General features: G+C 38.1%; 1 protein-coding gene across 13 annotated transcripts in view; it reads right to left on the bottom strand.

Moving 5' to 3' along the window:
- GOLGB1 (golgin B1) overlaps positions 1–15,052 on the bottom strand; it is an 86,749-nt gene that overhangs the window by 36,391 nt on the left and 35,306 nt on the right. The window lies entirely within an intron of this gene.

Below are 15,052 nucleotides of genomic sequence, written 5' to 3'. Positions count from 1 at the left end.
GATTTCTTGTCAAAAACAAAATGCAAGAAAAAAGATAGTAGAGTAATAGCCTTAAAGTACTGAAAGAGAAAAAAAAACCTATCAATGTAGCTTCTCTAGTCAGCTTTTAAAAATATCTTTTAAAAACAATGGAGAGATAAAAATGTCTTCAAACATACAAGAGCTATAAGAACCCATCACCAGCAGACTTGCGTGCTCATGACAGCACACACAGATTAAAAGAAGTCCTTTGGGCAGAAGGAAAACAAAACCAGATGGAAATATGAAACTACACCAGAGTTTGGCAAAATTTGGAGCCTTCCACCTGTTTTTGTAAATAAAGTTTTATTTATGGCCTAAAAGCTTAAAATATTTACCATTTGACCCTTTATGGAAAAAGACAGCCAACTCTTGATCTACCTTAAAGAAAAGTACCAGAAATGGTAACTGCAATGGTAGTTAAGATTTATTTTCTTATTATTTGAATCTTCTAAAAGATAAATGACTAAACAAAAATAAAAATTTTTGTTTATAACATGTTATATTTTTGTACTTTTTGTTTATAATATATGCATAAGTAAAATAATAATAATATAAATCCCAAGAGTGAAGAAATAGAAGTATATAATTGTAAGGTTTTTATTCTATACTTGAAGAAGCACAATATTGTATGTAGGTAACTGTGATAAAAATGCAGACTATAATCCCTAATGCAGTCACTATCATAACAAAATAAAGAATTATAGCTAATACGCTGAAAAGGGAGAAAAACAGAATCATAAAAGATACTCAACCAATTTTTTAAAAGGAAGGAAAAGTAAAAAAGTAAAAGACAACAGTTGGAAAAATGGAAAACAAATAACAAGGTGAGAGACTTAAAACTATATCAACGACAACATTAATGGAAATGGTCTGAACACTCCAAGTAAAAGGCAGAGATTGACGGATTGGATAAGAAGTAGGCTCAAACTCTATGCTGCATATAAGCTTTAAATATAAAGACACAAATAAGTTAAAGAGTGAAAAAAGATACACCATGCTAACACTACTCAAAAGAAAAGTGGAATAGCTATATTAATATCAGAAAGAAGTACATCTCACAGCAAAGAATGTCACCAGGGATAAGGAAGGTCATTTCATAATATCAATGGGTCACTTAATCAAGAAGACATAAACATCCTAAATATCTAAGCCCCCAATAACACAGCTTGAAAATACATGGTGTAAAAACTGATAGAACTGGGGCTTCCCTGGTGGCGCGGTGGTTGAGAATCTGCCTGCCAATGTAGGGGACATGGGTTCGAGCCCTGGTCTGGGAAGATCCCACATGCCGCGGAGCAACTAGGCCCGTGAGCCACAATTACTGAGCCTGTGCGTCTGGAGCCTGTGCTCCGCAACAAGAGAGGCCGCGATAATGAGAGGCCCGCGCACCGCGATGAAGAGTGGCCCCCACTTGCCACAACTAGAGAAAGCCCTCGCACAGAAACGAAGACACAACACAGCCACAAATAAATAAATTAAATAAATTAAAAAAAAAACTGATAGAACTGTAAATAAATCCACAAGTATAATATGGGATTTCAATAACTGAGAGGCAGAAAAGCAGCAAGGACATAGTACACTTGAATAAGACTATCAATCAACTTTACATGATTGGCATTTATAGAACATTCCAGCAAACAACAGCAGACTACACATTATTTTCAAGTACATATAGAACATTTACCAAAACAGACAATATTCTGGGCCATAAAACAAGTCTCAATCAATTCTTAAAGAGCCAAGTCTTATAAAGTATGTGCTCTGACCACAATGGAATTAAAATAAAAATCAATAACAGAAAGACCTCTAGACATATGACTCCCAAATATTTGGAAACTAAGTAACCCGGGGGCAAAGAAATTAAAATGGAAATTAGTATTGTGAACTGAGTGAAAACGAAAATACAACAGAATTTGTGAGATACTGTTAAAGTAGATTTTTGGGGGGGAATTTATAATGCAAAATGCCTATATTAGAAATAAGAAAGGTCTCAAACTAATGGCTTCAGCTTTCACCTTAAGAAGCTAAGAAATGAGGATATCAAATCCAAAGTAAACAGAAGAAAGGAAATAATAAAGATCAAAGTAGAAATCAGTAAAATAGAAAACAGAAAACAAGGCAGAATCAATGAACTCAAAGCTGGTTTTGAGATCAGTAAAGTTAATAAACCTCTGGACAGTCTAACCTGTGTAAGAAAGAAAACACAAATTACCAATATCAGAAATGAGAGAGGTAACATCACTACAGATTCTATACATATTAAAACAATAATTAGAGACTATTATGAATAACTTTTTGCCTATAAATTTGACACTTTATATGGACAAATCCCCTAAAAGATATAAAACACCAAAGCTCACTCAAGAAGAAATAGATAACCTAAACAGCCAAATAGTTATGAAACAAATAGAATTTTTAGCAAGTGAATTTAAGAAAGTATAAGGATAATATATCACTACCAAGTGAGGTTTACCCCTGGAACTCTCATACACTGCTGCTGGGAACAGAAAATGGTAACACCACTTTGGAAAACTGCCAAGGTCTTAAAACCTCCCATATGATCCAGACACTTCACTTCTAGGTATTTACTGAGAGTAAAGAAAGCACAGGTCCAAACAAAGATTTTGTAAAAGAATATTCATAGAAGCTTTATTTGTAATAGCCAAAAATTGTTAACAATCCAAGTTTGTTCATCAACAAGTAAATGGATAAACAAATTGTGGTATGTACAATATCCTCAACAATACAAAGGAATGAATTCTTGCTGCATACAATAGGATGAAAATCAAAATAAGTATGCTGAGTGAGAGAAGCCAGGAAAAAAAAAGAGCACATATAATTTGTTAAAAATTCTAAAAAATACAAACTAATCTATAATGACAGAAAGAAGATAAGTGGTTGCCTGGGTAGGGGGAGATGTGAGAGAAAAATTAAAAAGGGGCATGAGAAACTTTGGGGGGTGATGAATATGTTCATTTTCTTGATAGTGGTGATGGCTTCATGCATGTCAAAACTTATCAAGTTGTACACTTTAAAAGTATGCAGCATTTCCCTGGTGGTGCAGTGGTTGAGCCCGCCTGCCAATGCAGGGGACATGGGTTCGATCCCTGGTCCGGAAAGATCCCACATGCCGTGAAGCAACTAAGCCTGTGTGCCACAACTACTGAGACTGTGCTCTAGAGCCCGTGAGCTACATTTACTGAGCCTGTGTGCCACAACTATTGAAGCTTGCATGCCTAGAGCCTGTACTCTGCAACGAGAAGCCACCGCAATGATAAGCCTGGGCACCACAACAAAGTGTAGTCCCCACTCGCCACAACTAGAGAAAGCCTAAGCGGAGCAACGAAGACTCAACACAGCCAAAAATAAATAAATAAATAAATAAATAAATAAATAAATTACTTAAAAAAAAAAAACTCTTTTAAAAAAAAATCAGTCTAGTTTCGAGAGTTGGAAGGCAACCTGATGACTAAGACGAGATGTTAGGCTTCTGGTTTTAAAGATGGAAGAACAACCAGGAACCAAGGGTGTAAGTAATACAGCTCTAGTCACTGGAAAAAATGAGGAAATGAATTCTTCCCTAAAGCCTCCTTCCCTGCAGCTCAGCTGACATCGTGATTTCTGGCCAGAGAAACCGATTTTGATTTCTGATCTCTAGAACTCGAGGAATCTCATAACTTTCTGTTTAGAAGAACAACTAAATCATCCCAATGAAGAAATAGCAACCAAAACACCAGCCAAGCCACAAGAGAAGGGCATGTGATTATGTCAGCAAACTCAAGTCATCCTACTCCTGGTGCCAGAATTGAGTTGAAAAAGCCTCCAGATAATTCCAACTGCCAGCTTTCAAGTCAACTCCAGTCTTTGATTCTCCTACAGAAGGCTCCAGACTTCACGGAGAAAAGAGCCATCCCCATCATTCATTCCTCTCCAAATCTCTGGAACACAGAATTGAAAAGAAAAGAAATCCGGAATTTTATGCCTCCCTCTTTGTTCTTTCTCAGGACTGCTTGGCTATTCCAGATCTTTCAAGGACTTCCATTATTATGTTGAATAGGAGTGATGAGAGTGGGCACCTTTGTCTAGTTCCTGATCTTAGAGGAAAAGCTTTCAGCCTTTCACCATTGAGTATGATGTTAGCTGTGGGCTTGTTGTATATGGCCTTTATTACATTAAGCTACATTTGTCTATGTCTAATTTGTTAAGAACTTATTATTATGAATAGATATTAAATTTTGTCAAATGCTAAAAATAAATCAGTCAAGTTTCAACAACTAGACAAAAATCAGTCAAATATAATTTGAATAATACTATGATTTAAGTGATATTTATAAAATGGTACAGCCAATAACTACAGAATATACATTTTTTACAAGTGCACAAGCTACATTCACCAAGACACACCATATGCTATGTCATAAAACAAGTCTCTATAAATTTCAAAGCACTGAAATCATATAGAACATATTACCTGATCATAATGAAATTAAATTAGAAATCAATAATAATAAAATATCTAGAAATAAAACCAAATATCTGGATATTAAATAACACACTTCTAAATAATCCATGATCAAAGAAGAAATCATAAGGAGAATTAGAAAACTCTTCAAAAACTGAATGATAACAACACAACATATCAAACCATGTGCTTAAGAGGGAATTGTGTAACTTTAAATGTTTAAATGAGAAAAGAAGATCTGAAGTGTTTGATATAAAGTTACACCTTAAGAAGTTAGAAACAGAAGAGCAAAGTAAAACCAAATAAATAGAAAGAATACCAAAGAACAAAAATCAATAAAAGTGAAAACAGACCAGCATTAGAGAAAATTGACAAGGCCAAAAGTTGGTTCTTTGAAAAGATTTTTTTTAAAACTCAAATAATTTCTAGTTTAAAGTCTGATCAAGAAAATGAAGCACAAAGTGGGGAGATGTCGGCCAAACAGTAGAAACTTGCAAGTAGAACATGAAAAAGTTCTGAAGATCTAACACCCAACATTGTGATTATAGTTAACAATAATGTATTATATAGTTCAAAGTTGCTAAGAGACTACATCTTAAATGTTCTCACCACAAAAAAGAAATTGTAATTATGTGTCATGATGGAGGTGTTAGCTAATGTTATGGTGGTAACCCTATTGCAATATATACATGTATCAAATCAACAAGTTGTACACCTTAAACTTACACAATGTTATATGTCAATTATATATCTTAATTAAAAAAAAATAGGGATTGGGGTAGGGGTGGGTATCACTACAGAGCATACAAGCATTAAAAGGATAAAAAAGGGAATATTATAACCAACGTTATAACAAAAATTTGACATCTTCAATGAAATGGACAAAACAAAACAAAACTAAAATCCAACTGGCACAAGATGAAAAAGAGAATCTTATTAGTCTTATATCTGTAAAAGAAATTCAATTCATTATCAACTCCAGACCCAGATAGTTTCACTGGTGAATTCTTTCCAATTCTTGAGAAATAATACCAATTTTACACAAACTCTCAAATAAAAGGGAACACTCCCCAACTCATTTTTTTTATGCCATAATAACCCTAATACCAAAATCTGACAAAGTACTACAAAACAAAGGAAAATCTTCCTGACCAAAACAAAGACCAATATCCTTCATAAGTACGGATACAAAAATGCTTCCAAAAATAGTAGTAAATCAAATTCAGTAATATATAAAAAGGATAATACTTTATGACCAAGTTGGGTTTATCCTAACAATACAAGGTTGGTTTAATAGTCAAAAATTAAAGTATGTACCATATGAACAGAATAAAGAAGAAAACCCATATGGTCATTTCAATAAATGCAGATAAGGCATTTGGCAAAATTTAATACCAATTCTTACCAAATTAAGAATAGAGGGTAAAGTCCTCAATCTGATAAAGAAGACTAATGAAAACTTAAAACTAGTAACACAGCTAATGGTAAAATATGAAATACTTTCCCCTAAGATCAGGCAAAATGCAAGAAGGCCCAGTCTTACCACTTCTATTAAACAGTGTTATGAAGGTCCTAGCCATTGCATGAAAAAGAAATAAAGGCATAAAGATTAGCAAGGAGTAAGTAAAACTTGTCTTTATTTGCAGATGACATGATTGTTTATGTAGAAAATCCTAAAGAATCTACAGAATGAGACTAGAATTAATAAAATAAATATCAAGTTCACATAAGCAAAATTCAATTGTATACTTACATAAAAGTGCAAACAGTTGGAAAGGTGAAATTAGAATAAATTCCACCTACAACAGCATTAAAAAATATGAACTATTTCAGAATAAATTTTAAAATGTGCACAACTCCTCCAACCAAAACTACAAACCATTGCTGAAAGAAATTAAAGAAGATCTTAATAAGTGAAGAGAGATACTATACTCATGGATTGAAAAGTTCAGTAGTATTAAGATGTCAATTCTCCCTAAAGTGATCTATAGATTCAACACAATGCCAATTCAAAATCCCATCCAGCTTCTTCTTTTTTTCAAATATAATTTGAGATAGTTGATTGTATAATTTCTGTGGAAATGCAAAGAACCTAGAATAATCAAAGCAATCTTGAAAAGAAGAACAAAGTCAGAGGACTTATACTACCTGGCTTCAAGATTAACTACAAACTACAGTAATGAAAACAATGTGATACAGGCAGGAGCGAGCAAGCAAAGGAACTTATCACTTTTTCTCACTCCGCCCTGCTGCAGCAGGGGCCCCAATAAAGCCTTGCCTGAATTTCTTGTCTGGCCTCTAATCAATTTCTATTGATTGGGGAAGGCCAAGAACCCTGGTCAGTATCAGATTTACGGTGCTCAATGTGGGGCAGTTGTCCTCTTCCAGGGAGAGGATCTGGGCACCTCCGGGACCACTGAATGCAGCTTCCCTGTGGGTGACAAGTAGCCACCTGAACCTCTTGTTTCAGTGTCACCATGTTTGGGGGGCTCCCTCTCCTGAGATGGCCATGCTGGACGACTGAGCGGGCCTGGGGATTCTGGTGGCTCCCCGCAACGAGATGTCTATCTCCATCAAGGAGGCCCGGGTGGTCCTTGACATAGCAGGTAAGAAAATCAATTTTTTAAGTGATACTGGAGCCACTTACTCTGTCCTGATCTCTCACACTGGGCCTCCTTCCTCCAAAAGCTGTACTGTGACTGGTGTTGATGGAAAGCCTCACACCCGTTACTTCACTGGGCCTCTCACTTGCCAATGTGAACAGTGTTTGATCTCATGTGCCTTTTTAGTTGGGCCTGAGTGTCCTATCCCACTACTGGGGAGAGACCTTCTGGGCTCCCTTGGAGCCATATTACAGTTAGGAGACCCGAAGCAGCCCCTTATCTTGACTCTGACTAAGACAAATCAAGTGGAAGAACAAGGGCCTATTCCCAGCCATATTCTACACACAGTAAACCCTGCAGTTTGGGACAAAGGAATCCCTGGGAAGGCTATAAATGCTCAACCTGTAAAAATTAGCCTTAAGCCAGAAGTCGCTTATTCTAACAAGAGACAGTACCCCATAAAGTTGGAAGCAAAAAAAGGTTCGCAACCCCTCATACATAAATTTTTAAGACATGGCCTCTTAGTGCCCTGTCAGTCTCCATACAATACCCCTATTCTGCCAGTTGTTAAGCCAAATAGGGACTATCGAATGGTACAAGGCCTTAGAGCAGTAAATGATGCAGTGGTCCCTATACATCCCCTTGTGGCCAATCCTTATAATATATTAGTCCAGATTCCTGGAGTGCTTGACCTCAGGGATGCCTTCTTTTGCATCCCAGTTCATCTCTCATCTCAGTATCTGTTTGCCTTTTAGTAGACTAACCCCCACTCAGGTCAAATGCAATAATATACCTGGACAGTATTGCTTCAGGGGTTTCAGGACAGCCCACACTTGTTCACTCAGGCCCTAAGAAAAGAACTAAGGGAGGGGCCTTCCTGGTGGCACAGTGGTTAAGAATCTGCCTGCCAATGCAGAGGACACAGGTTCGAGGCCTGGTGAGGGAAGACCCCACATGCCATGGAGCAACTAAGCCTGTGCGCCACAACTACTAAGCCTGTACTCTAGGGCCCGCAAGCCACAACTACCGAGCCCATGTGCCACAACTACTGAAGCCCGTGTGCCTAGAGCCCGTGCTCCACAACAAGAGAAGCCACCACAATGAGAAGCCCGCGCACCGCAACAAAGAGTCGCTCCAGCTCGCCACAACTAGAGAAAGCACGCGCACAGCAACGAAGACCCAACGCAGCCAAAAATAAAAATAAATAAATAAATAAATTTATTAAAAAAAAAAAAAACTAAGGGAAATACACCTAAAAGAAGGGAACAGTCTACGGTATGTAGATGACATATTAATATGTAGTCCCACCATGGAGGCCTCAGATCAGAATACCATTTAAGTCCTTAATTTCCTTGGGACCCAGGGTTACAGGATCTTCCAGAAAAAAGCATAAATCTCAAAGTAACAAGTTAAATATCTGGGATATATTATAAACCCTGGAAGCAGACAGCTATCTCCAGATAGAAAAGAAGCTATATTAGAACTAAGTGCCCCAAAGACCAAAAAAAAATCCTCGTACTTTCTTAGGCATGGCAGGATTTTGCAGAATTTGGATTCCAGGATTCAGACTAATGGCTAAGCCTCTATATGAAGCCACTAAAGGCCCAGATACAGAGCCATTACTTTGGACTGGGGAACAAGAAAGGGCTTTTAATAAGATCAAACAGACCCTCACCAAAGCTTTTGCTCTGGGTCTCCCCAATTTAAAAAAGCCATTTATCTTGTACATAGCTGAAAAACAGGGGACAGCTATGGGAGTCCTTGTACAAAAGCTAGGAGAAGTTCCTCAACCTATAGGCTATTTTTCCAAACAACTAGATTCCATGGCCCAAGGTTGACATGGCTGCTTCCGGGCGGTAGCTGCCACTGCTTTATTAGTGGAAGAAGCTAACAAGCTTACCTTTGGACAGCCACTGGAAGTCCAGACCCCTCATCGAGTACAAAAGATTCTGGAAATTAAAGGCCACCATTGGCTAACTGGAGGCTACCTTACTAAGTAGCAGGCTTTACTCCTTGACTCCCCAGAACTAACTCTCAAAACTTGCCACACCCTCAATCTGGCTACTCTAATGCTGGTTGAAGGCCCAGAACTAACACATTCCTGCCCTGAAACCCTTGACTAGGTTTATGCCTGTAGGTCTGATCTAACAGACCAGGCCATAGAAAACCCTGAGGAAGAATGGTTTACTGATGGCAGTAGTTTCATTAAAGATGGAGTCAGGAGGGTAGGGTATGCTACTGTGAGCACTTATAGTGTTATATAAGCAAAACCTTTGCCACCTAACACTTCAGCCCAGAGGGCTGAGCTAATAGCCCTAACTTGAGCCTTAACTTTGGGGGAAGGAAAATTATAAATATATATACAGACTCAAAATATGCCTTCTGGGCTTCCCTGGTGGCGCAATGGTTAAGAATCTGCCTGCCAGTGCAGGGGACACGGGTTCAAGCCCTGGTCCGGGAAGATCCCACATGCTGCGGAGCAACTAAGCCCGTGCGCCACAACTACTGAGCCTGCGCTCTAGAGTCCGCAAGCCACAACTACTGAGCCCACATGCCACAACACTGAAGCCCACGTGCCTAGAGCCCGTGCTCTGCAACAAGAGAAGCCACCACCATGAGAAGCCCACGCACTGCAATGAAGAGTAGCCCCCGCTCGCCGCAACTAGAGAAAGCCTGTGCGCAGCAACGAAGACCCAATGCAGCCAAAAATAAATAAATAAAATAAATAAAATTTAAATATATATATATGCCTTCCTTGTTTTACATGCCCATGCAGCTAATCTGGAAAGAAAGAGGACTTTTAAATGCAAAAAATTCCACTGTAACATATGGGGCTGAGATATTACAACACATAGAAATGCTCAAAAATCAAAACTAGTAGAAGTCATTCACTGCTGTGGGCACCAAAAGGAAAATTCTCAAATTACTTAAGGGAACAGGGCAGATCGGGAGGCAAAGAAAACAGTCCTGATGCCCATACCAGGTAGAAACCAACATTGAGAATATCTGACAACAAACCACCTGGTTTCAGCAGACAATTAACCACCAATCCTTGCTATTCAATATGGCCGGGGAAACTGAAAAATGGTTCTCCAGTTCGTTTCTTGGATACCACTAGCTATAAAAAGCTTTCTGGCAGGAGGTTTTTGTTTTCTCATAACCCTTTTCTTTTCAGTCATACTGATTTAGGCTATATTTTGTCTAGTACTCTGTTGTCTTCCCTACTGTTGTGAACCTGTGACTAAGACTTTTCGGTCCAAGAAGGAGACCTGGGACCAACAGGTCGAGACATTCCATTCTAAAAATAGAGAAACATGTTGAACTTTAACCCCGAGATTAACAAAAATATACACCCAAACAGAATGGCTTCTTGGCAGGGGCGGCATTGCCTCCCCTGTCAGGTCAACAGTTAAGGAAGCCCTCCCAAAGTAACCTGGTTCCTTTCCTTTCTAGGCCCTTTAATGGCTATTGTTGTTTTTCTCCTTTTTAGCCCTTGTTTGTTTAAACTTTTGATTGAGTTTGTGTCTTCTAGGCTCTGACAATTTGAAGTAAGGCTCATGATGGCTCAAGGAATTCAGCCCATTCCAGCAGAAAGTGGCCCAGGTCCCACAGGTCCTTGGGACAGTCAGCAAGAGACTTCTACACCTCTAGGGGCTAGGGTCTGTGGCCCCTGTCCCCTTATGCAGGAAGAAGTTTCAGAAGAAGAGACCTTCGGTCCCTTCCCCCTTAAGAATAAGGGTGTAGAGTCTCTCAGGGGGTGATGAGACAGGCTGGGACCTGGGACCCTTTGCTGCAGTGCTGCAGTGCCTGCACCTGGACAAACATCTCCTCGAGCAACAAAATACAAAGAAACTATATGGCACTAAAAATAACTGCGTGCATGTGCAGTTGGGGCAAATTCTGGACCCAAAAGATACAAAGAGACCAAAAAAACCCAACTGCCACTTTTGAAGCGCTTGCAGCAAAAACAGGGTATTGGGAGCAAAAGCAGGGTACTGAGCATATGCCACAACACCACCTAAGGGGTGGGCAAACCACCTAAGCCACCCCTCCGGCAAGACCCCTGGACACACCTCTACCCTCACCCCATATAAGGAACAAGCTCGCCTCCCCTCAGGGAGCCAGCCAGCAAGGGAACCTGTTACTTGTTCTCGCTTCCCCGTTGCCCCAATAAAGCCTTGCCCGAAAAAAAATATGATACAGGCCGAAGAACTGGCTAGACTAGACTAGAAAGCTCATAGACTAGAAAGCTCATAAATAGACCTATTAATCATTTGTTTTCAACAAAGGTACCAAAGCAATCCAATGAGGAAAGTAAAGTCTTCTCAAGAAATGGTGCAGAGACAATTGGATATCCATATAGGGAAAAAAATAAAACTTGACCCTTATCTTACACCACACACAAAAATTTATTGAGGTTCAGAGACTTAACTGTGAAAGCTAAAACTATATAGCTTGTGGAAGAAAACATAAGAGAATATCTTCATGACTTGGGGTTAAGCAAAGGTTTCACACACAGGACAAAGAAAATTATAACCAGAAAAAAACTGATAAATAATAGACTTGATCAAAATTTTAAATGTCTGATAATTAAAGAACATCATGAAGAAAATGGATAAGAAGCAAGCCACGGGGACTCCCCTTGTGGTGCAGTGGATAAGACTCCATGCTCCCAATGCAGGGGGCCAAGGTTCGATCCCTGGTCAGGGAACTAGATCCCAAATGCATGCCGCAAATAAGAGTTTGCATGCCACAACTAAGGAGCTGGTAAGCGGCAACTAAGGAGTCCACGAGCTGCAGCTAAGGAGCCCACCTGTCGCAACTAAGACCCGGTGCAACCAAATAAATAAATAAATAAATATTTTTAAAAATTTCTACTTGTAATAAAAAAAAATTCAATATGTGATCTTCAATTTAAAAAAATTTAAAAAGAAAAAGAAGCAAGACACAGCATGGGAGAAAATATTCACCAAACATGCCTGATAATAAATTGGCATTCAGGATGTATAGAGAATTACTACAACTTGATAAATAGGCAAAAAACTCAATTTTTAAAATGAGGAAATGACATGAACAGATACTTCACCAAAAGAAGATATACAAATGTCCAAGAATCTCAAGTAAACATGTTCAACATCATCTGTCACTGGGGAGATGCAAATTGAAACCACACTGACCTACCACTACACACCCATTAAAATGGCTAAAATTTTAAAAATTGATAATACCAAATCTTAGAGAAGATGTAGAGCAACTAGAACTCTCATATATTTTAGGTGAGAGTATAAACAATATAATCACTTTGGAAGAAGATGCGGCATTTCCCTATAAAGCTAAATATATTCTTACTCTATGGCCCAGAAATTCCTCAACTAGCATTTAATGAAGACAAATGAAAACATATGTCCACACAAATACTTGTACAAGAATGTCCTTAGCAGCTTAATTCATAATACCCAAAGCATAAAAAGACCAGTTATCTATCAAAAGGAAATTATAGCACAGTCATGCAAAAGGAAAATACAGTATATTCATAAAGTGGAACACTTCTCAGCAGTATAAAAGAATAAATTATGATATATACAATAATATAAATGAATCTCAAAATATGCTGAGTGAAAGAAGTTTTCTACAAAATAACACAAATGTATGATTACATTTATAGGATATAAAACATGCAAAATTAATCTACGGTGAAAATATAGAACACTGGTTCATCTCTGGAGGGGAGTAATGCGGTTGACTGCAAAAGGGTACTTTGTGGGTGATATATCTTGATAGGGATTTGGGTAACGCATTTGATAAAGCTCAATGAATGGTACACTTAACACCTGTATATTTCATGTTTTGTAAATCTCACTTCAAAAGAAAAAGAACTATAAACAAATATTAAAATATAGTCAATGATATGCATGCTGAAATATTTAGAGAAAAATGTACTGATGTCAACAACTTACTGTGAAATGTACACAAAATTAAGATGAATTGGTAGATGGATAAATGGATAGATATATGATAAAGCAAATATAGTAAATATTAATAGAATCTAGATGGTGAGTATGCAGGTGTTCACTATAAAATTCTTTGAATTTTTGTTTTTATTTATTTATTTATTTTTTTAACATCTTTATTGGAGTATAATTGCTTTACAATACAATCGTGTGTTAGTTTCTGCTTTTTAACAAAGTGAATCAGCTATACATATACATGTATGCCCATATCTCCTCCCTCTTGCGTCTCCCCCCCACCCTCCCCATCCCACCCCTCTAGGTGGTCACAAAGCACAGAGATGATCTCCCTGTGCTATGAGGCTGCTTCCCACTAGCTATCTATTTTACATTTGGTAGTGTATATATGTCCATGCCACTCTCTCAATTCTTCCCAGCTTACCCTTCCCCCTTACCATGTCCTCAAGTCCATTCTCTGCGTCTGCGTCTTTATTCCTGTCCTGCCCCTACATTCTTCAGAACCTTTTTTTTTTTTTAAGGAGCTGGAGGAGTCAGGCTCCTGGACTTCAGACTACACTACAAAGCTACAGTAATCAAGACAGTATGGTGCTGGCACAAAAACAGAAATATAGATCAATGGAACAGGATAGAAAGCCCAGAGATAAACCCATGCACACATGGTCACCTTATTTTCGATAAAGGAGGCAAGAATATACAATCAGAAAAGACAGCCTCTTCAATAAGTGGTGCTGGGAAAACTGGACAGCTGCATGTAAAAGAATGAATTTAGAACACTCCCTAACACCATACACAAAAATAAACTCAAAATGGATTAAACACATAAATGTAAGGCCAGACACTATAAAACTCTTAGAGGAAAACCTAGGTCCAACACCTTATGACATAAATCACAGCAAGATCATTTTTGACCCACCTCCTAGAGAAATGGAAATAAAAACAAAAATAAACAAATGGGACCTAATGAAACTTAAAAGCTTTTGCACAGCAAAGGAAACCATAAACAAGACCAAAAGACAACCCTCAGAATGGGAGAAAATATTTGCAAATGAAGCAACTGACAAAGGATTAATCTCCAAAATTTACAAACAGCTCATGCAGCTCAATATCAAAAAAAAGAAACAACCCAATCCAAAAATGGGCAGAAGACCTAAATAGACATTTCCCCAAAGAAGATATACAGATTGCCAACAAACACATGAAAGAATGCTCAACATCATTAATCATTACAGAAATGCAAATCAAAACTACAATGAGGTATCACCTCACACCAGTCAGAATGGCCATCATCAAAAAATCTAGAAACAATAAATGCTGGAGAGGGTGTGGTGAAAAGGGAGCCCTCTTGCACTGCTGGTGGGAATGTAAATTGATACAGCCACTATGGAGAACAGTATGGAGGTTCCTTAAAAAACTAAAAATAGAACTACCATATGACCCAGCAATCCCACCACTGGGCATATACCCTGAGAAAACCATAATTCAAAAACAGTCATGTACCACAATGTTCATTGCAGCTCTATTTACAAGAGCCAGGACATGGAAGCAACCTAAGTGCCCACTGACAGATGAATGGATAAAGAAGATGTGGCACATATATACAATGGAATATTATTCAGCCATAAAAAGAAACAAAATTGAGTTATTTGTAGTGAGGTGGATGGACCTAGAGTCTGTCATACAGAATGAAGTAAGTCAGAAAGAGAAAAACAAATTCTGTATGCTAACACATATATATGGAATCTGAATTTTTTAGAGTTGCTGAAAAATGTCTTAACAAAATATTGGAGGAAAAAGTTGAGAATGGGAGAATAGAAGAGATTGGAAAGCCTAGATGCCAAAAACCAGGAAGCAAAAATTTTTATCAGTGCACAGTACTGCCCAGGAACTATGGGACTCTGCTGACCAATATATCTGTCAGTTTGGAAGGGTATAATCTTATAATGGAGATGAATTAATCTAGTTATCCCAGCTTGACACTAGTTAATTAAGATCATCAA

This window comes from Balaenoptera musculus, chromosome 4 (genome assembly GCF_009873245.2).
Source record: "Balaenoptera musculus isolate JJ_BM4_2016_0621 chromosome 4, mBalMus1.pri.v3, whole genome shotgun sequence".
In the NCBI taxonomy this organism is placed as follows: domain Eukaryota; kingdom Metazoa; phylum Chordata; class Mammalia; order Artiodactyla; family Balaenopteridae; genus Balaenoptera; species Balaenoptera musculus.
This window is presented reverse-complemented; position numbering and strand designations above follow the sequence as displayed.